At 47.2% G+C, this 20849-nt stretch overlaps 1 long non-coding RNA gene across 1 annotated transcript; it reads right to left on the reverse strand.

The window, feature by feature from the left end:
- Positions 1 to 15453: 15453 nt before the first annotated feature.
- On the reverse strand, positions 15454 to 17870 carry LOC144684170 (uncharacterized). The gene is made up of 3 exons (XR_013577430.1): positions 17727 to 17870; positions 15939 to 16040; positions 15454 to 15519 (listed from the first exon to the last, which is right to left on the reverse strand). It is a non-coding gene; the product is annotated as an uncharacterized LOC144684170 (long non-coding RNA).
- Positions 17871 to 20849: the final 2979 nt, after the last annotated feature.

Genomic DNA, 20849 nt, shown 5'->3' on the forward strand with positions numbered 1-20849 from the left:
AACTTTACAATGGAGGCTGTTGGGAGATGATGAATTTCATTTGGGACAAATGCAAAAAGCGACTTATAATAGGGCTGGGTGGGGAAAAACAGACGAGTTATTCACCATCGGTCAGAACAGTTCGGATGAAAGGTGACCAACCTGAAACACTATCTCAGCTTCTCTCTCCGCAGATGCTGCCAATCTGCGGAGCATTTCCAGCATTTTCAGTTTCATTTTCAGATTTTCGATATCTGGAGGATTTTGATATTGTATCGATGTTTTATAGTGATGTTGGTTGGTTGAGGGATAAGTGTTGCCTCAGACACTGGGAAGGATCCTCTTCCAGGGGCAATGGGATAATTTACATTCAGCAGAGAGGAGGCAGAGGGGCCCCTCGGTTTAACATCTCACCCAAAAGACAGCACCTCCAACAGTGCAGCACTCCCTCAGTACTGACCCTCTGACAGTGCAGCACTCCCTCAGTACTGACCCTCTGACAGTGCAGCACTCCCTCAGTATGGACCCTCTGACAGTGCAGCACTCCCTCAGTACTGACCCTCTGACAGTGCAGCACTCCCTCAGTACTGACCCTCTGACAGTGCAGCACTCCCTCAGTACTGACCCTCTGACAGTGCAGCGCTCCCTCAGTACTGACCCTCTGACAGTGCAGCACTCCCTCAGTACTGACCCTCTGACAGTGCAGCGTTCCCTCAGTACTGACCCTCTGACAGTGCAGCACCTCCTCAGTACTGACCCTCTGACTGTGCAGCATTCCCTCAGTACTGACCCTCCGACAGTGCAGCACTCCATCAGTACTGACCCTCTAACAGTGCAGCACTCCCTCAGTACTGACCCTCTGACAGTGCAGCGCTCCCTCAGTACTGACCCTCCGACAGTGCAGCACTCCCTCAGTACTGACCCTCCAACAGTGCAGCGCTCCCTCAGTACTGACCCTCCGACAGTGCAGCACTCCCTCAATACTGACCCTCCGACAGTGCAGAGAGATAGACAGAGAGAGAGGGAGAGAAAGATAGACAAATTACTTAATTTAATCTGGAATAAGCTAGTGGCAGAAATGATTGTCCTGAAAACCCATCTGCTTCACTAATGCTCTTCACGGAAGGAAATCTGCCGTCCCCACCTGGTCCGACCCACATGCATTGAGGGAGCATTGAGAGAGAGAGAGATAGACAGAGGGAGAGAGAGAGACAGATAGACAGGGAGAGAGAGACAGATAGAGCGACAGGGAGAGAGAGATAGAGAGAGATGGACAGAAAGACAGGGAGCGAGGGAGAGAGATAGACTGAGATAGAGGGAGAGGTAGACAGAGAGAGAGATAGAGAGGGAGGGAGATAGAGAGGGAGGGAGATAGAGGGAGAGATAGAGAGGGAGAGAGAGAGACGAGAGAGAAAGAGATAGAGAGCGAGATAAAGAGAGAGACAGAGAAAGAGAAACAGAGAGCACAAGGGAGAGAGACAGATTGCAAGAGAGAGACAGGGCGTGAGAGAGAGACAGAGAGCGAGAGAGATGGAAAGAGAGAGAGGAGAGACGGAGATAGACAGACAAGAGAGAGAAAGAGATAGAGGGAGAGAGACCGAGAGAAAGAGAGTGAGACAGAGAGCGTGAGAGAGAGACAGGAAGAGGGATAGAGAGAGGGAGAGCGAGATGGAGACAGAGAGAGTGAGACAGAGATCGCAAGATAGAGAGAGACAGAGAGGATAGAGAGAGGAGGCAGAGAGAGACAGAGAAAGAGAAACAGAGAAAGTTAGAGAGACAGAGAGAGAGAGTGAGACAGAGAGCGAGAGAGAGACAGAGAGAGTGAGACAGACAGCAAGAGAGAGAGACAGAGAGAGAGGAGAGAGATAGAGAGACACGAGAGAGAAAGAAAAAGAGGGATAGAGTGAGGGAGAGCGAGACAGAGAGAAATAAAACAGAGAGAGCGTGTGAGAGAGGAGAGAGAAAGGCAGAGTGAGGAAGAGAGAGGAGAGAGAGGGAGACAGAGACAGATACAGAGAGGGAGATAGTGAGACAGAGAGATAGATAGAGATAGAGGGAGATAAAGAGGCAGAGAGAGAGAGAGAGATATAGAGAGGGAGAGATGGATAGACAGAGAGATTGATAGACACAGAGAGAGAGACAGAAATAGAGAGGAGACACGAGAGACGGATCGAGAGAGAGAGAGGAGACAGAGAGACAGAGGGAGAGGGAGATAGAGAGATAGAGCGATAGAGAGAGATGGAGACATAGAGAGAGACATAGACAGAGAGAGAGATAGAGAGAGAGAGAGAGATAGGGAGAGAGGGAGATAGAGGGACAGAGAGAAATAGAGAGACAGAGAACCAAATAGACAGACGGGGAGACAGAGAGATAGAGAGGAGACAGAGAGAGAGACGGAATGAAAAGGAGAAAGAGAGTTGGAGAGAGGAAACAGACGGAGAGAGCGACGGAGAGAGTGAGACAGAGAGAGAGAGAGATAGACAGAGGGAGATAGAGAGGAGATAGACAGAGAGAGAGAGAAATAGAGAGAAATCGATAGAGGGAGACAGTGAGATAGAGAGAGAGAGATTGAGAGAGAGGAAGATAGAGAGACTGAGAGAGAGGAAGATAGAGAGACAAAAAGAGATAAAGATATAGAGAGACAGAGAGTGAGATAGATAGAGAGAGAGAGATTGAGAAAGAGGGAGATAGAGAGATAGAGAAAGAGAGACAGAGAGCGAGAGAGATATAGAGTCAGAGAGCGAGAGAGATATAGAGAGACAGAGAGAGAGAGAGAGACAGGGAGGGAGAGAGGCAGAGAGAGATAGAGAGAGAGATAGACAGAGAGAGAGAGGGGGGTGACAGAGATAGAATAGGCAGAGAGAGTTAGTTAGATAGAAAGAGATTGATAGACACATTGATAGAGATAGAGAGAGAGATAGACAGAGAGAGAGATAGAGGGAGACAGAGTGAGATAGAGAGATTGAGAGAGAGGAAGATAGAGAGACTGAGAGAGAGGAAGATAGAGAGGCAAGAAGAGATAAAGATATAGAGAGTGAGATAGAGAGAAAGATAGAGAGATAGAAAGAGAGAGGGAGATAAAGAGAGAGAGAGAGAGATAGACAGAGATATAGACAGAGACTGACAGAGAGAGAGAGATAGACAGAGAGAGATATAGAGAGACAGAGAGAGAGATATAGAGAAACAGGCAGCGAGATAGATAGAGAGAGAGATAGAGAGAGAGGAGACAAAGAGAGACAGATAGAAAGAGAGAGAGGGAGATAGACAGAGATAGAGGGAGATAGAGAGAGAGATATAGACAGAGAGAGAGAGATAGACAAAGGGAGAGATATAGAGAGACAGACAGAGAAAGAGAGACAGAGGGAGAGATAGAGAGAGAGAGAGACAGAGAGAGATAGAGAGATAGAGAAAGAGAGAGATTGATACACAGAGAGATAGAGAGAGATAGACAGAGAGAGGGAGATAGAGAGACAGAGAGAGAGATAGACAGAGAGAGAGCGAGAGAGATAGAGAGAGGGAGATAGATAGAGATAGAGATACTAAAAGACAGAGGGAGATAGACAGAGTGATAGAGAGAGAGAGAGATACTGAAACACAGCTGATGGCTCAGTGTGTGTTATCCAATCTGTGGACTCCTGCTCCATGATGCGGATGTTTCTTTGTGAACTCTTCTCAAGGCCACTGAGAGAGGAAAACAACACCTCCAAAAGCTAAAAATAAGGTGGCTGCCAGGCTGGCCCCTGAACCATCAAACAAACTCCGGCCTTAGAGCAACAAAGCCAGTGTCTGTGAAACTTTACTGGACTCTCTATAGCAAATCTTCACAACACTCAAACTCCCATTGTCACACCTGACCTTCATGCATAACGCACTGGATTTTCTCTTCCTCTGTTTCAAAGGCTAGTAATTTCCTAATCCTGGGGGTTTAGTTGAAATGATTTTGATTAAAAGGGGAGCTGTGTTTTTGGTAAAAGCAGCACCTTTACAAGATCAGTCAGAGATGGTCAATACTGGCCTTCCAGCGACGCTCACATCCCACGAATGAATAAAAAATCCTATTGAAGCTTCCTGTTGCTATCTCACCCCCTCCTCCGCTGTTCAAAATGTTCCAAATGATCCCCACTCCGATATTCCCGAATTATTCCTTCCAAACCCTCTCCCTCAAATTTCAGAGAATCATTGCACTCACTCCTCAGTAAAGATTAAAGGAATGTTTTTACATGGAAATTAAACACACACCAATAAAGTTACTGTTCACCATCTGGGAAGTGTCTTGGCCAGAATATCTATTGAATATTCCCAGAATATCTACCGGATATTCCCAGATCCTGGTTATTTAGCGGACTGTCAGTCATTTCACCTTTATGTTGAGCCCAGGCTGGACACCTAGAAAATACAGCCACCAAAAATTCCACACTCAGACTGGCTATAAGGTCATTATGGCCCACGAGGAGGCCATTTGACCCATCAAGTCCATGCTGGCTCTCCACCAACAATCCAGCCAGTCAGTTACCCCTGTCCGTAGGAAGCAATTCATGCTGTATAACTGAATAGGAAAAGATCTCAAAGCACAGCAGACCACTTTCCCCCACCCCCGTCACCCATCCCCAGCTCCCCTCACCCCAAATCCCCCTTGTCCCTCACCCACCCCACCCCTCCCCCACCCCCCCTTGTTCCTCAAGTCCCCCTCTCTCCTCCAACTTTGCCCTCTCCGTCCCCCACCTCCCCTCCCCACCTCACCTCCTCCCCATTTCCCCATCTACACCCTGCCCCAATTTTCTGCCCACTCCATGAATGCACAGTTGCACTGTTTCACTCAGTGATGCCAGTGATGGAATGGGCAGCAGCCCAGGAGCAGGTCATGGAGCGGTTCAGGAGCAGAGAGTGAAACCTTTGCTGTGCTGCTTCTACTCTTCTTTAAACAACAGAAGCTGTCAGTTAACCCTCTTCCACCATGTCTCCTAACGCTGATCTCTCAGGAGTGAAATGCTACGAACGAGAAAGCAAGGGTTGTTGGTGGAGAAACCTAAAATATGCTATAACTGAGTATTTTTAACACAGGGGTTATGGGGACGCCTCCTGAAAACAGGTCATGCTTGACAAAAATGATTCACTTTTATTATATAATGCATGGTAGGAAGATTTCAGATTAAAAAGAAAGGAATAGCTTGGCACAAAATTAAAATGCAGCAAAATGAATAACTTTATTGATGGATCCTTGCCTTGAGGAATACTCAGGATTGATAATAAAACACTTTAGGAATTTTATCCTTGTGGCGAACACTTTCATGAAATGAACAAAAAAAAAACGCTGAATCTGAAACAAGGGTAGAAAATGCCGGAAGCATTCCACAGCTCCTGTCCCCCTGCAAACGACATGTGCAGACAACTACCGGCAGCTGCCTTGCATTGACAGGAGACGCTGCTCAGGATGGAAAGGGTTAACGGGGTACTGGGGGAAACGGTACCACTCAGGTGAAGAGGTAAAGGGAGTCACATGACTAGTAGTCGCCTGGCCGGAGTCTGAATGGAGAAAGCTCATGGCTTGGATGAAGAAGCCCACTGTCCTGTATACCTGACATAGTTATGTTCTACAATACAGGTTCTACAATACAGGTAAAACGGATGAGTTAAGGGTGAGGATTGACATGTGGAATTGTGATATAGTAGCCATCACAGAGACATGGTTGAGGGAGGGGCAGGATTGGCAGCTCAACATTCCGGGATATAGAATCTTCAGGCGAGACAGGGGAGGGGGTAAAAGAGGAGGAGGCGTTGCATTATTAGTCAAGGAGTCCGTTACTGCAGTAAGGAGAGATGAGGGGGCAACGAATGAAGCTTTGTGGGTAGAGCTTAGGAATAAAAAAGGGGCAACCACATTGTTAGGTGTTTATTATAGACCCTCAGATAGTCAGTGGGAAATTGAGGAGCAAATAGACAAGTTGCAAAAAAATGTTTTGGTTTGGGGGAGAGCGGATTTTAGTAAAATAAAGCAGGATCTGGCCAAGGTAGACTGGGAACAGTTACTTGCGGGGAAATATACAGAGGAACAGTGGGGGGTGTTCAAAAAGGAAATGGGAAGGGTACAGGCTCAACATGTTCCCTCTAGGGTGATAGGAAGGAGTAACAAGCCCAGAGAACCATGGATGACCAGAGATATTCAGGATACGATGAGAAGGAAAAGAGAGGCTTTTACCAGGTACAAGGGAAGCAAATCAGTGGAGGCATTAGTGGAGTACAGACAGTGCAGGGTGGAACTTAAGAAATCAATTAGGAGAGCAAAGAGGGGATATGAGAAAGCTCTGGCTGGTAAAAGTAGGGAAAATCCCAAGAAATTCTATAAGTATATCAATGGGAAGAGAATAACGAGAGAGAGAGCACAGCCCATTAGGGACCAAGGGAGCAATCTATGGGTGGAGCCAGAGGACAACGGTCGAGTGTTGAACGAATACTTCACATCCATCTTCACCCAAGAGAATGAGGATGAAGGTATCGAACTCGGGGAGAGAGACTACGAGGTTCTTGAGCAAATTGATATAGAGAGTGACAAGGTATTGGAGGTGTTGGCAGGCTTAAAAGTGGACAAATCTCCAGGTCCGGATTATTTGTGTTCCAGACTGCTGAGGGAGGCAAGGGAGGAGATCGCAGGGGCTCTGACCCAAATTTTTAATTCCTCTCTGGCCACGGGGGAGGTGCCAGAGGACTGGAGAACAGCTAATGTGGTTCCGCTATTTAAGAAGGATTATAGAGATAAGCCAGGGAACTACAGGCCAGTGAGTCTCATGTCAGTGGTAGGGAAACTATTGGAGAAAATTCTTAAGGAGAGAATCTATCTCCACTTGGAGAGGCAAGGTTTGATCAGGGATAGTCAGCATGGCTTGGTCAGAGGGAGGTCATACCTAACAAATTTGATTGAATTTTTTGAGGAGGTGACCAGGTGTGTAGATGAGGGTAGTGTAGTTGATGTGGTTTATGTGGATTTCAGCAAAGCCTTTGACAAGGTTCCCACATGGGAGACTTATAAAGAGGGCAGATGCACATGGGATACAGGGTAATTTGATAAGGTGGATTCAAAATTGGCTTAGTTGTAGGAGACAGAGGGTGATGACAGAAGGCTGCTTTAGTGACTGGAAGCCAGTGTCCAGTGGCGCAGCACAGGGATTTGTGCTGGGTCCCCTATTATTTGTCATTTATATAAACGACATAGATGACTATGTGGGGGGTAGAATTAGTAAATTTGCGGATGACACAAAGATTGGCCAGGTGGTTAATAGTGAGGTTGAGTGTCTTGGGCTACAGGAAGATATAGATGGGATGGTCAAATGGGCAGATAAATGGCAGATGGAATTTAACCCTGAAAAGTGTGAGGTGATAAGCTTTGGAAGGAGTAATTTGACAAGGAAGTATTCAATGAACGGCATGACAATAGGAAGTTCTGAGGAACAAAGGGACCTTGGTGTGTGTGTCCATAGATCTCTGAAGGCGGAGGGGCATGTTAGTGGGGTGGTGAAAAAGGCACATGGGACACTTGCCTTTATCAATCGAGGCATAGATTACAAAAGTAGGGAGGTCATGTTGGAGTTGTATAGAACCTTGGTGAGGCCACAGCTGGAGTACTGTGTGCAGTTCTGGTCGCCACATTATAGGAAAGATGTGATTGCACTGGAGGGGGTGCAGAGGAGATTCACCAGGATGTTGCCTGAGATGAAACATTTAAGTTATGAAGAGAGGTTGGATAGACTTGGGTTGTTTTCATTGGAACAGAGAAGACTGACAGACAACCTGATCGAGGTGTACAAGATTATGAGGGGCATGGACAGGGTGGATAGGGAGCAGCTGTTCCCCTTAGTTGAAGGGTCAGTCACGAGGGGACACAATTTCAATGTGCAGGAGGTTTAGGGGAGATGTGAGGAAAAACTTTTTTACCCAGAGGGTGGTGATGGTCTGGAATGCACTGCCTGGGAGGGTGGTGGAGGCGGGTTGCCTCACATCCTTTAAAAAGTACCTGGATGAGCACTTGGCACATCATAACATTCAAGGCTATGGGCCAAGTGCTGGTAAATGGGATTAGGTAGGTAGGTCAGGTGTTTCTCACGTGTTGGTACAGACTCGATGGGCCGAAGGGCCTCTTCTGCACTGTGTGATTCTGTGAATAACTGTTCAGACTATATGGCCGAGATTTGGTGGGACTTGCCACAGGATATTTGGTGGCCCAGCCTAAAATCCATGGACTTTCAGCGCAACCAGACGATGGCAGTGGCACACAGGGCCGGAAAATCCCAGCCTATGCCTCTGAGCCTCAACCACAACAACACACCCCTTCCCCAGCCTCCAGGAAACCACTCAGTTTTAATAAAGACCCACCTGGCTCCTTTAGAGAAAGGAATCTGTCTGGCCTGCATGTGACTCCAGTCACATGACTTGGAAATATATCGCCGTTCCTTCACTGTCGCTGGGTCAAAATCCTGGAACTCCCTCCCTAACAGCACTGTGGGTGTACCTACACCACATGGACTGCAGTGGTTCAAGAAGGCAGCTCACCACCACCTTCTCAAGGGCAACTAGGGATGGGCAATAAATGCTGGCCCGGCCAGCGAAGCCCACATCCTGTGAATGAATTTTTTAAAAATCTCATCACCAAACCCACTATTGGATCCAGAGCAAAGGTGGATGAATGGAGTTGACATGGAGATCGGCTTAAACGAACAGAAGGAGGGTACAGCCTGGAGGGGCTGAATGGTCTCCTCCTGTTCTATTCAAACACCCACTAGAAAGGTGGAAGGGGAACGTGACAGACCTCAGGCTTATTTTGTCCAGAAATCCCTCTGATTTTAAGAGCACGAAAGCAGGAAACTCGACTTTTTATCCATACGGACCCTGTCGAAATATAATGAGTGCTCAGGATCCAGCGGAGGAATTCTGGGAAAGGCCAACAATTCCATAGAAACTCGGGAGCAGTGAACTATCAGTGGAAAACAGGCAGCAGCGGGTCCGAGTTTCCGATTGGAGGAGTTTCCCTGAGCCATTTCTGCATCACTAATGCCCCTGTCACAGATGTTTTATATATCTTCCCCCAAAGCTGCCCCTGAACAATGTACTTGTGAGTGCGTGAGTGTATTTTCCTACCCCTGGAATGAGAAATTCAATTAAAAATAACCCAGCAGCAAAGCCTTTTTACTTCAAGAAGAAAAGGTTTGTTTATTTCACTCTGTTGTCCTGGAACTTTCTTCAGAAACGATGAAGCCCCTCTCACGTACGCACTCAAAGGTTAGTCACAACTGCAGATAAAACTATACTCACAACAAATGGATCAGTTCAGTCTCTCTATTGTTGGGGGCAGGCCTGGTATACGTTTTGAAGTGGAGATGTTGCGTTGCCTGAAGCGAAGGTCCTGTGGTTGTAGAGATGGCTCTGCAGCTGCGATGGCTTCCACTGTCGAATTGCCAGAGGCTGCTTTCGCAGGTAGCTGAGTAAATGGAATCAGGTGGTTGGGGGCTGGTGGTGGGGGGGTTGGGGGCTGGTGGTGGGGGGGTTGGGGGCTGGTGGTGGGGGGGTTGGTGGGGGGAAGAGTTTCTTTGGGTTTTTTTTCCCAGGAACCGCAGGGCAGCTCTATTGCAGCCTGGTTGATTCCTGCTGTTCGATGGCTGGTGCCTGTTGGTCCCTGTCTCCCTGTGGGTTGAAGGTCTTGTCAGCTTCTCTGCAGGTGTTACCAGGTGACTCTCTGTGGATCTGCCTTTTGTCAGTCACTGTCTCCACAATGCCGAATTCGTCCTGGGACCTAGCAACTGTGATTAAATGTGTTCCTGAGGTTTCATCGCATGACTTGCCCCCGCACTCCAGACATTTATCACTAACACATCCATCCTTGTGACGTACTGCCTTCCTACGCCAATTGGAAAGCAAAAAGACTGATTACCCAATGGGATGAAGCGTGACTGCCAGCCAAACAGCCTTTTTTGCCCATTTTCAATAATGTAATATCAGGGTTGCTCACAGCAGTGACCTGGAGATTGATCTTCAATCCCTAGGGGCTCCAGGCCAATCCTGGAGGGTTGGCAACCCTAGATCTTAGCCATTGTCTGCTTGAGGACAGGGTCAAATCCACGAGAGAAGTCATGTGACCATCAGAATCCATTTTGGTTCAGTTTTATTTTAATCTGTTCAAGGCTTTTAAGCTACCTTTAAAATACAGCTTCTTTTGAAATTCTTAACACTGTGTCATGGCACATCAGAAACAACAAGAAAACTCAACCTCCACACCACACACTCAGAATAAATTATGACAAAACACACTCACTCTCACACAACCACACTCACACTCACACAACCACACTCACACTCACTCTCACACACTCACATTCACACAACCACACTTACACTCACACAACCACACTCACACTCACTCTCACACACTCACACTCACTTTCACACAACCACATTCACACTCACTCTCACACAACCACACTCACACTCACACAACCACACTCACTCTCACACACACATTCACACTCACTCTCACACAACCACACTCACACTCACACACACATTCACACACACACTCAATCTCACAACCACACTCACACTCAATCTCACACAACCACACTCACACTCAATCTCACACAACCACACTCACACTCTCACACAACCACACTCACACTCACAAAACCATACTCACTCTCACACTCACACTCACTCTTACACTCACTCTCACGCAACCACACTCACTCTCACACAACCACATTCACACTCACTCTCACACAACCACACTCACACTCACACACACTCACTCTCACACACACACTCACACTCATTCTCACACAGCCACACACACACTCACTCTCACACAACCATACTCACACTCACTCTCACACAACCACACACACACTCACTCTCACACACCACACTCACACTCACACAACCACACTCACACTCACACTCTCACACTCACACAACCACACTCACACACACTCTCTCCCACAACCACACACTCTCACACACACACACACACACACACACACACTTTTACAAAGTCTAGTTCAAAGACAAGTTGACCTTCAGTCAGGGTTTTTTTTATTTGGTTTGAATGTGGTCAGCACAGGAAGAGGTTCACTCTGCAGGTACAACAACAACTTGCATTTAAATAGTTCTTTTAACGTAGGTGAAAGTTAACTGGGTGCTTCTCAGGAGTGTAAATCAGACAAAAATTTGACACTGAGCCGTGTACATGAGGAGTATTTGGACAGGTGACCGACAGTTTGGTTAAACAGGCAGCTTTAAAGGGGGATTAGAGAAAGAGAGAGGGAAGATTTGGGATGGAATTTCAGAAAGAATACCTGATGTTCTGGAGGCAGTGATAAGCTGCAGGTCAGAGCTCCCCTCCCCCTGTCCAGAACTGAGCTGGGGTACTGCTCTAGTCCAAGAGTTACACCTTCCTGACCAGTTCTTCCCACTAAGATTCCATCAGTGCTAAACTATTGGTAACTCCACCCTGTGGACTGAGTCCCTCTGGCGTCACATTGGACTTTCAGTTTGAAAAATGCTGGAATTAAAGTTCCTGCCTCAGTCAAAATGACCGTGAAGTTGTCGGATTCTGTTAAAAGCCCATCTGGTTCTTTAATGTCCTTTCAAGAAGGAACATCTGCCATCCCCACCCAGTCTGGCCACAGGCAACCTCAGCCTCCACACCAATATGGTTGACTCTTAACTGCCCTCAGGGTAACTAAGGAAGGGTATTTGATATTGACCTGCCACGGCTATATATGAAAAAGCATCTTCTAATTACGCAAGATGTAAAGCTCCACAGTTTTTATCAATGAGAGTCACTGAAGAAACAAAGAAATGGCCAGGCTAGCGATAAACATTCATTAAATATTCAGTGCAAAAGGTTTTCTAACAGTTTTAATTCAATCTTTTTCAAACTGTACAATCTGAGTGGGCACACTGATCAATCTCTCCGTCATTCACGGAATTTGGTCTTTAAGAGTGTGAAGTCCCGGACCACTTTATTCAGGTAGGTTTCCAGGTCTCGGAAAATGATGTAACCTTGAAGCTTGCTGTGCCAATTGTAGTCGGGGTTCAGGGCACTGTTGGGGAGAGTCAGGTCCGAGGGCTCTGGTGATGTGCTGTTCAGGGCTGAGAGCTGGAAACAACACAAACGAAAAATAGTCTAAATGAGGTAGAGAAGCAGAGAGATCTGGGAGTATAGATTCACTGCAGATCATTAAACAGGGGTTAATAAGGCCATCAACAATATAAAGCAAGACCTGGGCTTCATTTCAAGAGAAATAGAATTGAAAAGTAGAGATCTTACACTGAACATGTACAGGAGCTTCAATAGACTACAAAAGGGGCACTGCGAACAGTTGTGGTCCCTGTGTTATAAAAAGAATATGGAAACACTGGAGAAGGTGCCAAACGATTTACAAGGACGATCCCGGAACTGAGAGGTTATAACTATCAGGAAAGGTTGGCCAGGCCAAAGCTCTTAGGGAAGAGAACACTGAGGGTAGATGCACTAGAGGCCTTCAAAATTTTGAAAAGGTTTGATGGAGTCAAGATAGAGAAGATGTTTCCATTTGTAGAGAATCCAAGAATAGGGGCCGTAAATATCAGATAGTCACTAATAAATCCAATTGGGAATTCAGGAGAATATCTTTACCCAGAGACTGATGAGAATATGAAACTCGCTATCACAGGGATTGGTCAAGGTGAATAGTATAGATACTTTTAAGGGGAAGCTGGATAAACACGTGTGGGGAGAGAGGGGTAGAACAAAATCAGGATAGGGTGGGATGAAGAGGGGGTGGGAGGAGGCTCGTGTGGAGCAGAAACACCAGCACGGAACAGATGGGCCAAATTACCTGTTTCTGTAAATTCTGCACAATTAATTCCATTTCTCCACAGCTCTGTTGCTGATTTCTGGCTTTAGCTGCAAGGAATACCTTATTTTCTACTCTGCTTCAGTGAGTAACTCATGAGTAACGTCAATTATATTCTGCAATGAGTAACTCACCTCCTGACTCCCCAAAGCCTGTCCACCATCTACAAGGCACAGGTCAGGAGTGTGATGGAATACTCCCCATTTGCCCGGATGAGTGCAGCTCCAACACCACTTGTCATGACGACGGGTCACAGCCAGAATTACTTATGGACATGTTGAATTTTTTTTAAGGAAGACACATGTTTTTTACAAAGACCTATAAGCAAAAGCTGGCTGAGAATGTAAAGTAGCCACTTTCTGGAAAATTCTTATGTGGATTAAACTTGACCGACTAGTCCAGAGAACATGGAATGTCGCACCTAAAAGGCGTCAAGGCCTACTTCAGACAGAAACACTTGAAAGGGGGAGATGCAATGCAAAAGGCTGAACTTCAATCTCCTGTGGTTGTGGAGACAATGGAGACTGATTACCACATCTCAGCAGAAACCATCTCTTGTTGAGTTATATCTCAGAATGTGGAAATGGTTTGATTTGAAAGAAAGCAGATTCTGGGCGAAAGACATGTTTGTTTTTTTCCCTTCCAGGAATACACAAGAAAAGGGGTTAAAAAGGCAGCTGCAACCCTGACCTGTGTGTGCTAGTTCTGGTGTGCTAGTGAGAGTCACAGACTCAGTCTCAGAAGAGGACTGGCTAAGCACCCCTTTTTAGCTTGCAGGCAAAGGTTTTTTTTTCTCTGACTCTGTTGCTGGAGGCATGTCACAAGTCAGCAAAGCTACAGTCAAGAAGGGAACAGGACAGCTCCTTCAGATAACCTGCAGAACCAAATGTTTCCAAACCAACTGCTCAACTGCTGAAGCCAGCTCTACTGGAATCATCCAACATCACAGCCGCAACATTTCACCATCTATGCCTCATAGACAAGCCAAAGACTAATTTGTAGATTTTTAAAAAACTTTTATTTTTTGGACTCAGCTTCTCATTTCTAATCTGCGTCTGTGTTGCATTATTTGTTTTTCTCGGGTTTTAGTAACTAATAAACTTTCTCTTTCTTCAAGAAATCCTGGTTAAATTGGCTCCTTCTAAAACATAAATGCAATTGGACTGGGGAAAGGTGTCCACGGGCGAAGGGATCCTTTTTAAATTAACCTTGTTGCAACCAACCGAGGGGGTTGAATAAAGAAAGGGAGCAAGTTCATCCCTCCTCACCCGGGAGCATAACAATTTGGGGTATCTTGTCTGCGATCATAACAAGTTGGGGGGGACTGGTCATAACACATTCAAGGAGCTCAACACCATCCAGGACAAAGCAGCCTGCTTGATTGGCACCACATCAAACATTCACTCCCTCCACCACAAGTCGCAGCAGTGTGTACCATCTACAAGATGCACTGCAGCAACTCACTGAGGCTCCTTCCAAAGCTGCAACCTTTACTACCTCAAAGGACAAGGGCAGCAGATTGATGTATCTATCCTTCCATGACCTCACCCCTCCCTATAATTTCCTCCAGCCTTACAACCCTCCAATTCTGGCCTCTTGCACATCCCTGATTTTAATCGCTCCACCATTGGTGGCCACACCCTCAGCTGCCTGGGCCCTGAAGCTCTGGAATTCCCTTCCTAAACCTCTCCAGCTCTTGAACATCAGGAGAGTTTCCTGGGTTCCAGAACCCACATGGGACAGGGGTAGGGCCACATGGCCCGCTGGATTCAATCCAGAATTCTGATCTCCACTCACTCAGAGTGTCTGCGGCAGGGATTGAACCCGGGACCTTCTAACGGTGTGGCTGGAATGTTCCCAGTGAGCCAGGGGCCCATTCCCCTGCCTGCATTGCATTACCTGAAAGCCAAACAGGAGTGTTATTATTGTTGGGAGTTTATTATGGGCTGCCAAAACAGTGGAAGAGCAAGAAATGTAGACAAACCTAAACGAAACGTGGAAATAATACAGGGACATAATGACGGCTTGCTTACTGGAGCTCTTGAAATGAAGGGAAAGCTAAAACTAAAATGAGACTTAATAAAGAGGCGTATGACAATCTAAGGCAAGTAATGCAAAGATAACTGAGTGGTAATGATGTGAAACTCGCTGCCCACGAGGGAACTGGAAGTGGAGACAATTCTTGATTTCAATAGGAAATTGGATGGGAACTTGAGGGAAATAAACCTGCGGGGGTATGGGGATAGAGCGGGGGGAATGAGACTGACTGGATTACTCTACAGAGGGCAGGCATGGACTCAATGGGCTGAATGGTCTCCTCTTGTGCCACAATGACCTCATGAAAGTCTATGAAACTCTGGGGACGATGGTTTGAGGTATGGAAATTTCAAACTCACAGACTATGGTCTTATTGGCCATTCGTCCACTCCCATCGAGGAACATTCAGAGCATGGCTATATATTTGCGATATTCCCACCCCTCATTGTTCCCGTACCTGGGAGCTGAGCTGAGAGATTAAATCTCGGAGATCCAGGGAAACCACTTCCATGGACTTGCTCATTGTGGATTCCTGACAATCTGCAAGTTCGTCAATCCGTTTAAAATCCACGTGTATCCAAAAGATGTACAGATCCTTAGCGTTTAACAACAGCCGCTCCACATCCTGTAAATAACAACAGACAGGGGGTGAGGAGGCCACAGGAGCTGATTGAGGAGTAAGTTGCTATATGAAGTAGACTAGTAATGGGTGGGGGGATGAGGTGGAATACAAATAAGGGGTGGTTGGGGCTAGAGGGGCAATGATGGGAGAGCGGTGGGGGCGATGGGGAAGAGAAGGGAGAATAGGGGAGGGGGATGGGAAGGGGGAATGGAGGTATGGGGAGGGGCCCTGGGGTACTGAGGGTACAAGACAGGGGGTGAGGGAGGGGAGGGAGGGGGGGATGGGAGATGGGGGTGTGGGGGAGGGTGATGGGGAGGGAAGGGGCTATGGGGAGAGGTGATGGAGTGGGGGTATGAGGAGGGGAATGGGGAGGGGGGAAAGACGTTAGGGGTTTGAATGAACAAATAATGAGTTATCCTTACTTGCATTTGCAACCAATAGCTGTAGGCGATGTTGGTGCTTGGCAAGCTGCACAAGATCATGTTGTGATCTTCAAACGATGGGTTTCCCATTTTCTCTTGTTTCTTAAATTAAAAAAAATCTAGTCTGAAAATCAGTCTCATTATTCCTCCAAACTAGGAGCATAGGAACATGGGGAGGCCATTCAGCCCTTCGAGTCTGTTTTTGTTATTCATTCATGGGAAGTGGGTGTCACTCACTAGGCCAGCATTTATTGTCCATCCCTAGTTGCCCTTGAGAAGGTGGTGGTGAGCTGCCTTCTTGAACCGCTGCAGTCCCTGTGGTGTAGGTACACCCACAGTGCTGTTAGGGAGGGAGTTCCAGGATTTTGACCCATTGACAGTGAAGGAACGGCGTTATATTTCCAAGTCAGGATGGTGAGTGACTTGGAGGGGAATTTTCAGGTGGTGGTGTTCCCATCTATCTGCTGTCCTTGTCCTTCTAGATGGTAGTGGTCATGAGTTTGGAAGGTGCTGTCTAAGGAGCCTTGGTGAGTTTCTGCAGTGCATCTTGTAGATGGTACACACTGCTGCAACTGTGTGTCGGTGGTGGAGGGAGTGAATGTTTGTGGATGGGGTGCCAATCAAGCGGACAGCTTTGTCCTGGATGTTTCAAGTTTCTTGAGCATTGTGGGAGCTGCACTCATCCAGGCATGTGGAGAGTATTCCATCACACTCCTGACTTGTGCCTTCTAGGTGGTGGACAGGCTTTGGGGAGTCAGGAGGTGAGTTACTTGCCATAGGATTCCTAGACTCTGACCTGCTCTTGTAGCCACAGTATTTATATGGCTAGTCCAGTTCAGTTTCTGGTCAATGGTAACCCCCAGGCTGTTGTTGGGGGGATTCAGTGATGGCATTGCCATTGAACATCAAGGGGTGATGGTTAGATTCTCTCTAGTTGATGGTCATTGCCTAGCATTTGTGTGGTGCGAATGTTACTTGTCACTTGTCAGCCCAGGCCTAGATATTGTCCAGGTCTTGCTGTATTTGGACATGGACTGCTTCAGTTCAGTCCCACTGTTGAGTCAGATTGTGTCTGATCCGCATCTTAACTCCATTTCTCTGCCTGTGTTGCATACCTCTCAATGCCCCTTACCAACAGAAATCCAGCCACCTCAGGCCTGAAAGCTTCAATTGACCCCTGAGCCCCTCTCCCCACCTACCCCACTCCATCCCAACACCTGGAGGGGAGGGGGTTCCAGGTTTCTACTCCTCTGTGTGAAGAAGTGCTTCCTTACATCACGCATCAATGGCCTGGCTCTACTTTTAAGGTTCTGCCCCCGCGACACCACCCCCCCCCAACCACCACCACCCCCAACCCCCCCCACCCCCACCCCCCAACAGAGTGAAAACTGTCCTATCTTGACCCTATCATCAGTTTAAACATTTGAGATGGTGCTGATAGCTCCTTCCTTCATTGTAGTTGGTGTTTTACTGGACAGCATGAAGAGTTGACCTGCCTTGTGTGTTACTGGGATCACGTGTTGCTTGGACAGGCCAGCAATGAAAACCATGAGTGAACCAGTTGGGTTTTTATAACAATCCACTAACTTCCTGGTCACCTCTGCTGATGTCAACCCAAAAATGACCAGATTTATGAAGCTCAAATTCTGAAATTCACATGGTGGACTTTAGACTAAAGACCAGCACCATGACCAATCAGTTATCAGGATCCTGAATCTGGATTGTACCATCAGCTACCCTGAACCTCCCATCTCCCAATCTGGAAATCAAGAGAATTGTGAGCCTTACATATTTTATAAGTAAATCTCGGACATCCTGCAGGATTTTCCTGGATAGATTCAGGCTTCTTTGGAAGGTGATGTTAAGGGTGCTGGAATCAGTTGATGAAGGGATGGTGAAGAGGGTAACCGAGACGACCAGCAGCAAAATCACCGCCATCAATCCAATCTGGAAAGATCATCAGAAGATTGTCAAGAGTAACCGACACTAATCAATACATACAAACATACGAATTAGGAGCAGGAGTAGGCCACTCGGCCCTTCGAGCCTGCTCTGCCATTCAATAAGATCATGGCTGAACCTCAACTCCACATTCCCACCTACCCCGGATAACCTTTGACTCCCTTGTTAGTCAAGAACCTATCTACCCCTGCCTTAAACATATTCACTGACTATCTCCATCACTCTCTGGGGGAGAGAGTTCCAAAGACTCACGACCCTCTGAGAGAAAAACATTTCTTCTCATCTCCATCTTCAATGGGAGACCCCTTTATTTTTAAACTGTGTGGCCTAGTCCTAGTCTCTCCCGCATGAGGAAGCATCCTTTCTGCAACCTGTCAATTCCTCTCAGGATCTTATATATTTCAAAAAGATCACCTCTCATTCTTCTAAACTCCAATGGATACAGGCCCAGGCTGACCAACTTTTCCTCGTAAAATAGCCCATTAAATCAGGTATCAATGCAATGAACCTTCTCTGAACTGCTTCCAATGCAGTTATATCCTTTCTTAAATACGGAGGCCAAAGCAGTACACAGTACGCTAGATGTGGTCTCACCAATGCCCTGTACGACTGTAGCTAAACTTCCCTACATTAATATTCCATTCCATTTGCAATAAATGACAACATTCCATTTGCCAGTCAAGCATTAACATCACCCTAGCCACTGCAAGTCATCTTCTAGTTAGTGTTAACCATGGCTCAGTGTGCAGCACTCTAAATTTTGAGTGACTATTAAATCCCACTCCAGAGAATTGACCACAAGGCTGGCACTGGACTGCAGTACTGAGGAAGTGTCACACTGTCAGAGGGTCAGTACTGAGGGAGTGCCACACTGTCAGAGGGTCAGTACTGAGGGAGCGCTGCACTGTCAGAGGGTCAGTACTGAGGGAGCGCTGCACTGTCAGAGGGTCAGTACTGAGGGAGTGCCACATTGTCAGAGGGTCAGTACCGAGGGAGTGCCACACTGTCAGAGGGTCAGTACTGAGGGAGTGCCACACTGTCAGAGGGTCAGTACTGAGGAATGCTGCACTGTTGGAGGGTCAGTACTGAGGGAGCGCTGCACTGTCAGAGGGTCAGTACTGAGGGAGTGCCACACTGTCAGAAGGTCAGTACTGAGGGAGTGCCACACTGTCAGAGGGTCAGTACTGAGGGAGTGCCACACTGTCAGAGGGTCAGTACTGAGGGAGTGCCACACTGTCAGAGGGTCAGTACTGAGGGAGTACTGCACTGTCGGAGGGTCAGTACTGAGGGAGCGCTGCATTGTCAGAGGGTCGGTATTGGAGGAGTGCAGTGGTGTAGTGGTATTGTCACTGGGTTAGTATTCCAGGGCCCCAGGACAATGCTCTGGGGAGCTGGGTTCAAATCCCACCCCGGCAGATGTGGATCTAGACTTCAATATAAATCTGGTATTATAAATCTAATGATGACCATGAAACTATTGCTGATTGTTGTTAAAAACCCCTCTGGTTCACTAATGTCCGTCGGGGAAGGAAATCTGCCATCCTTACCCAGTCTGGACTACATGTGACCCCAGACCCACAGCAATGTGGTTGACTCTTAACTGCCCTCTGAAATGTCTGAGTGGAACACTCAGCTGTGTCAAACTGCTCAAAAGTCAACAAAAAGGAATGAAACCGGACGGACCACTCAGCATTGACCTAGGAACTGGAAACTCAGCCCTGTCGACCCTGCAAAGTCCTCCTTACTAACATCTGGGGGCTAGTGCCAAAATTGGGAGAGCTGCCTCACAAACTAGTCAAGCAACAGCCTGACATAGTCACCCTCACAGAATCATAACTTACAGATAATGTCCCAGACACCACCATCACCATCCCTGGGTATGTCCTGTCCCACTGGCAGGACAGACCCAGCACAGTGGTATACAGTTGGGAGGGAGTTGCCCTGGGAGTCCTCAACATCGACTCCAGACCCTATGAATTCTCATGGCATCAGGTCAAACATGGGCAAGGAAACCTCCTGCTGATTACCATGTACCACCCTCCCTCAGCTGATGAATCAGTGCTTCTCCATGTTGAACACCACTTGGAGGGAGCACTGAGGGTGGAAAGGGCGCAGAATGTACACTTGGTGGGGGATTTCAGTGTCCATCACCAACATTAATTCAGTAGCACCTGAGTCCTAAAAGACATAGCTGCTAGACTGGGTCTGCAGCAGGTGGTGAGGGAACCAACAAGAGGGAAAAATATACTTGACCTCATCCTCACCAACCTGCCTGCCACAAATTTATCTGTCCATGACAGTATCAGTAGGAGTGACCACCGCACAGTTCTTGTGGAGACGAAGTCACGCCTTCCCATTGAGGATACCCTCCATTGAGTTGTATGGCACTATCACCGTGCTAAATGGGATAGACTGGACATCCATGAGGCGCTGTGGGCCATCAGCAGCAGCAGAATTATACTCGAACACAATCTGTAAACTTATTGGCCAGCATATCCCTTACTCTAACGTTACCATCAAACCAGGGGATCAACCCTGGTTCAATGCAGAGTACAGGAGGGCATGCCAGGAGCAGCACCAAGCATATCTAAAAATGAGGTGTCAACCTGGTGAAGCTACAACACAGGACTACTTGCGTGCCAAACAGCATAAGCAGCAAGCGATAGAGATTCACAACTCCAGAGTCCATCTTAAGATCAGAAGTGGGGATGTTCACTGATGATTGCACAATGTTCAGCACCATTCATGACTCTTCAGACGCTGAAGCAGTCCATGTCCAAATGCAGCAAGACATGGACAATATCCAGGCTTGGGCTGACAAATGACAAGTACCATTCTTGACACACAAGTGTCAGGCAATGACCATCTCCAACCAGAGAGAATCCAACCATCGCCCTTTGATGTTCAATGGCATTATCATCACTGAATCCCCCAGTATCAACACCCTGG

The sequence above is a fragment of the Cetorhinus maximus genome, chromosome 9 (assembly GCF_964194155.1).
Source record: "Cetorhinus maximus chromosome 9, sCetMax3.hap1.1, whole genome shotgun sequence".
Classification (NCBI taxonomy): domain Eukaryota; kingdom Metazoa; phylum Chordata; class Chondrichthyes; order Lamniformes; family Cetorhinidae; genus Cetorhinus; species Cetorhinus maximus.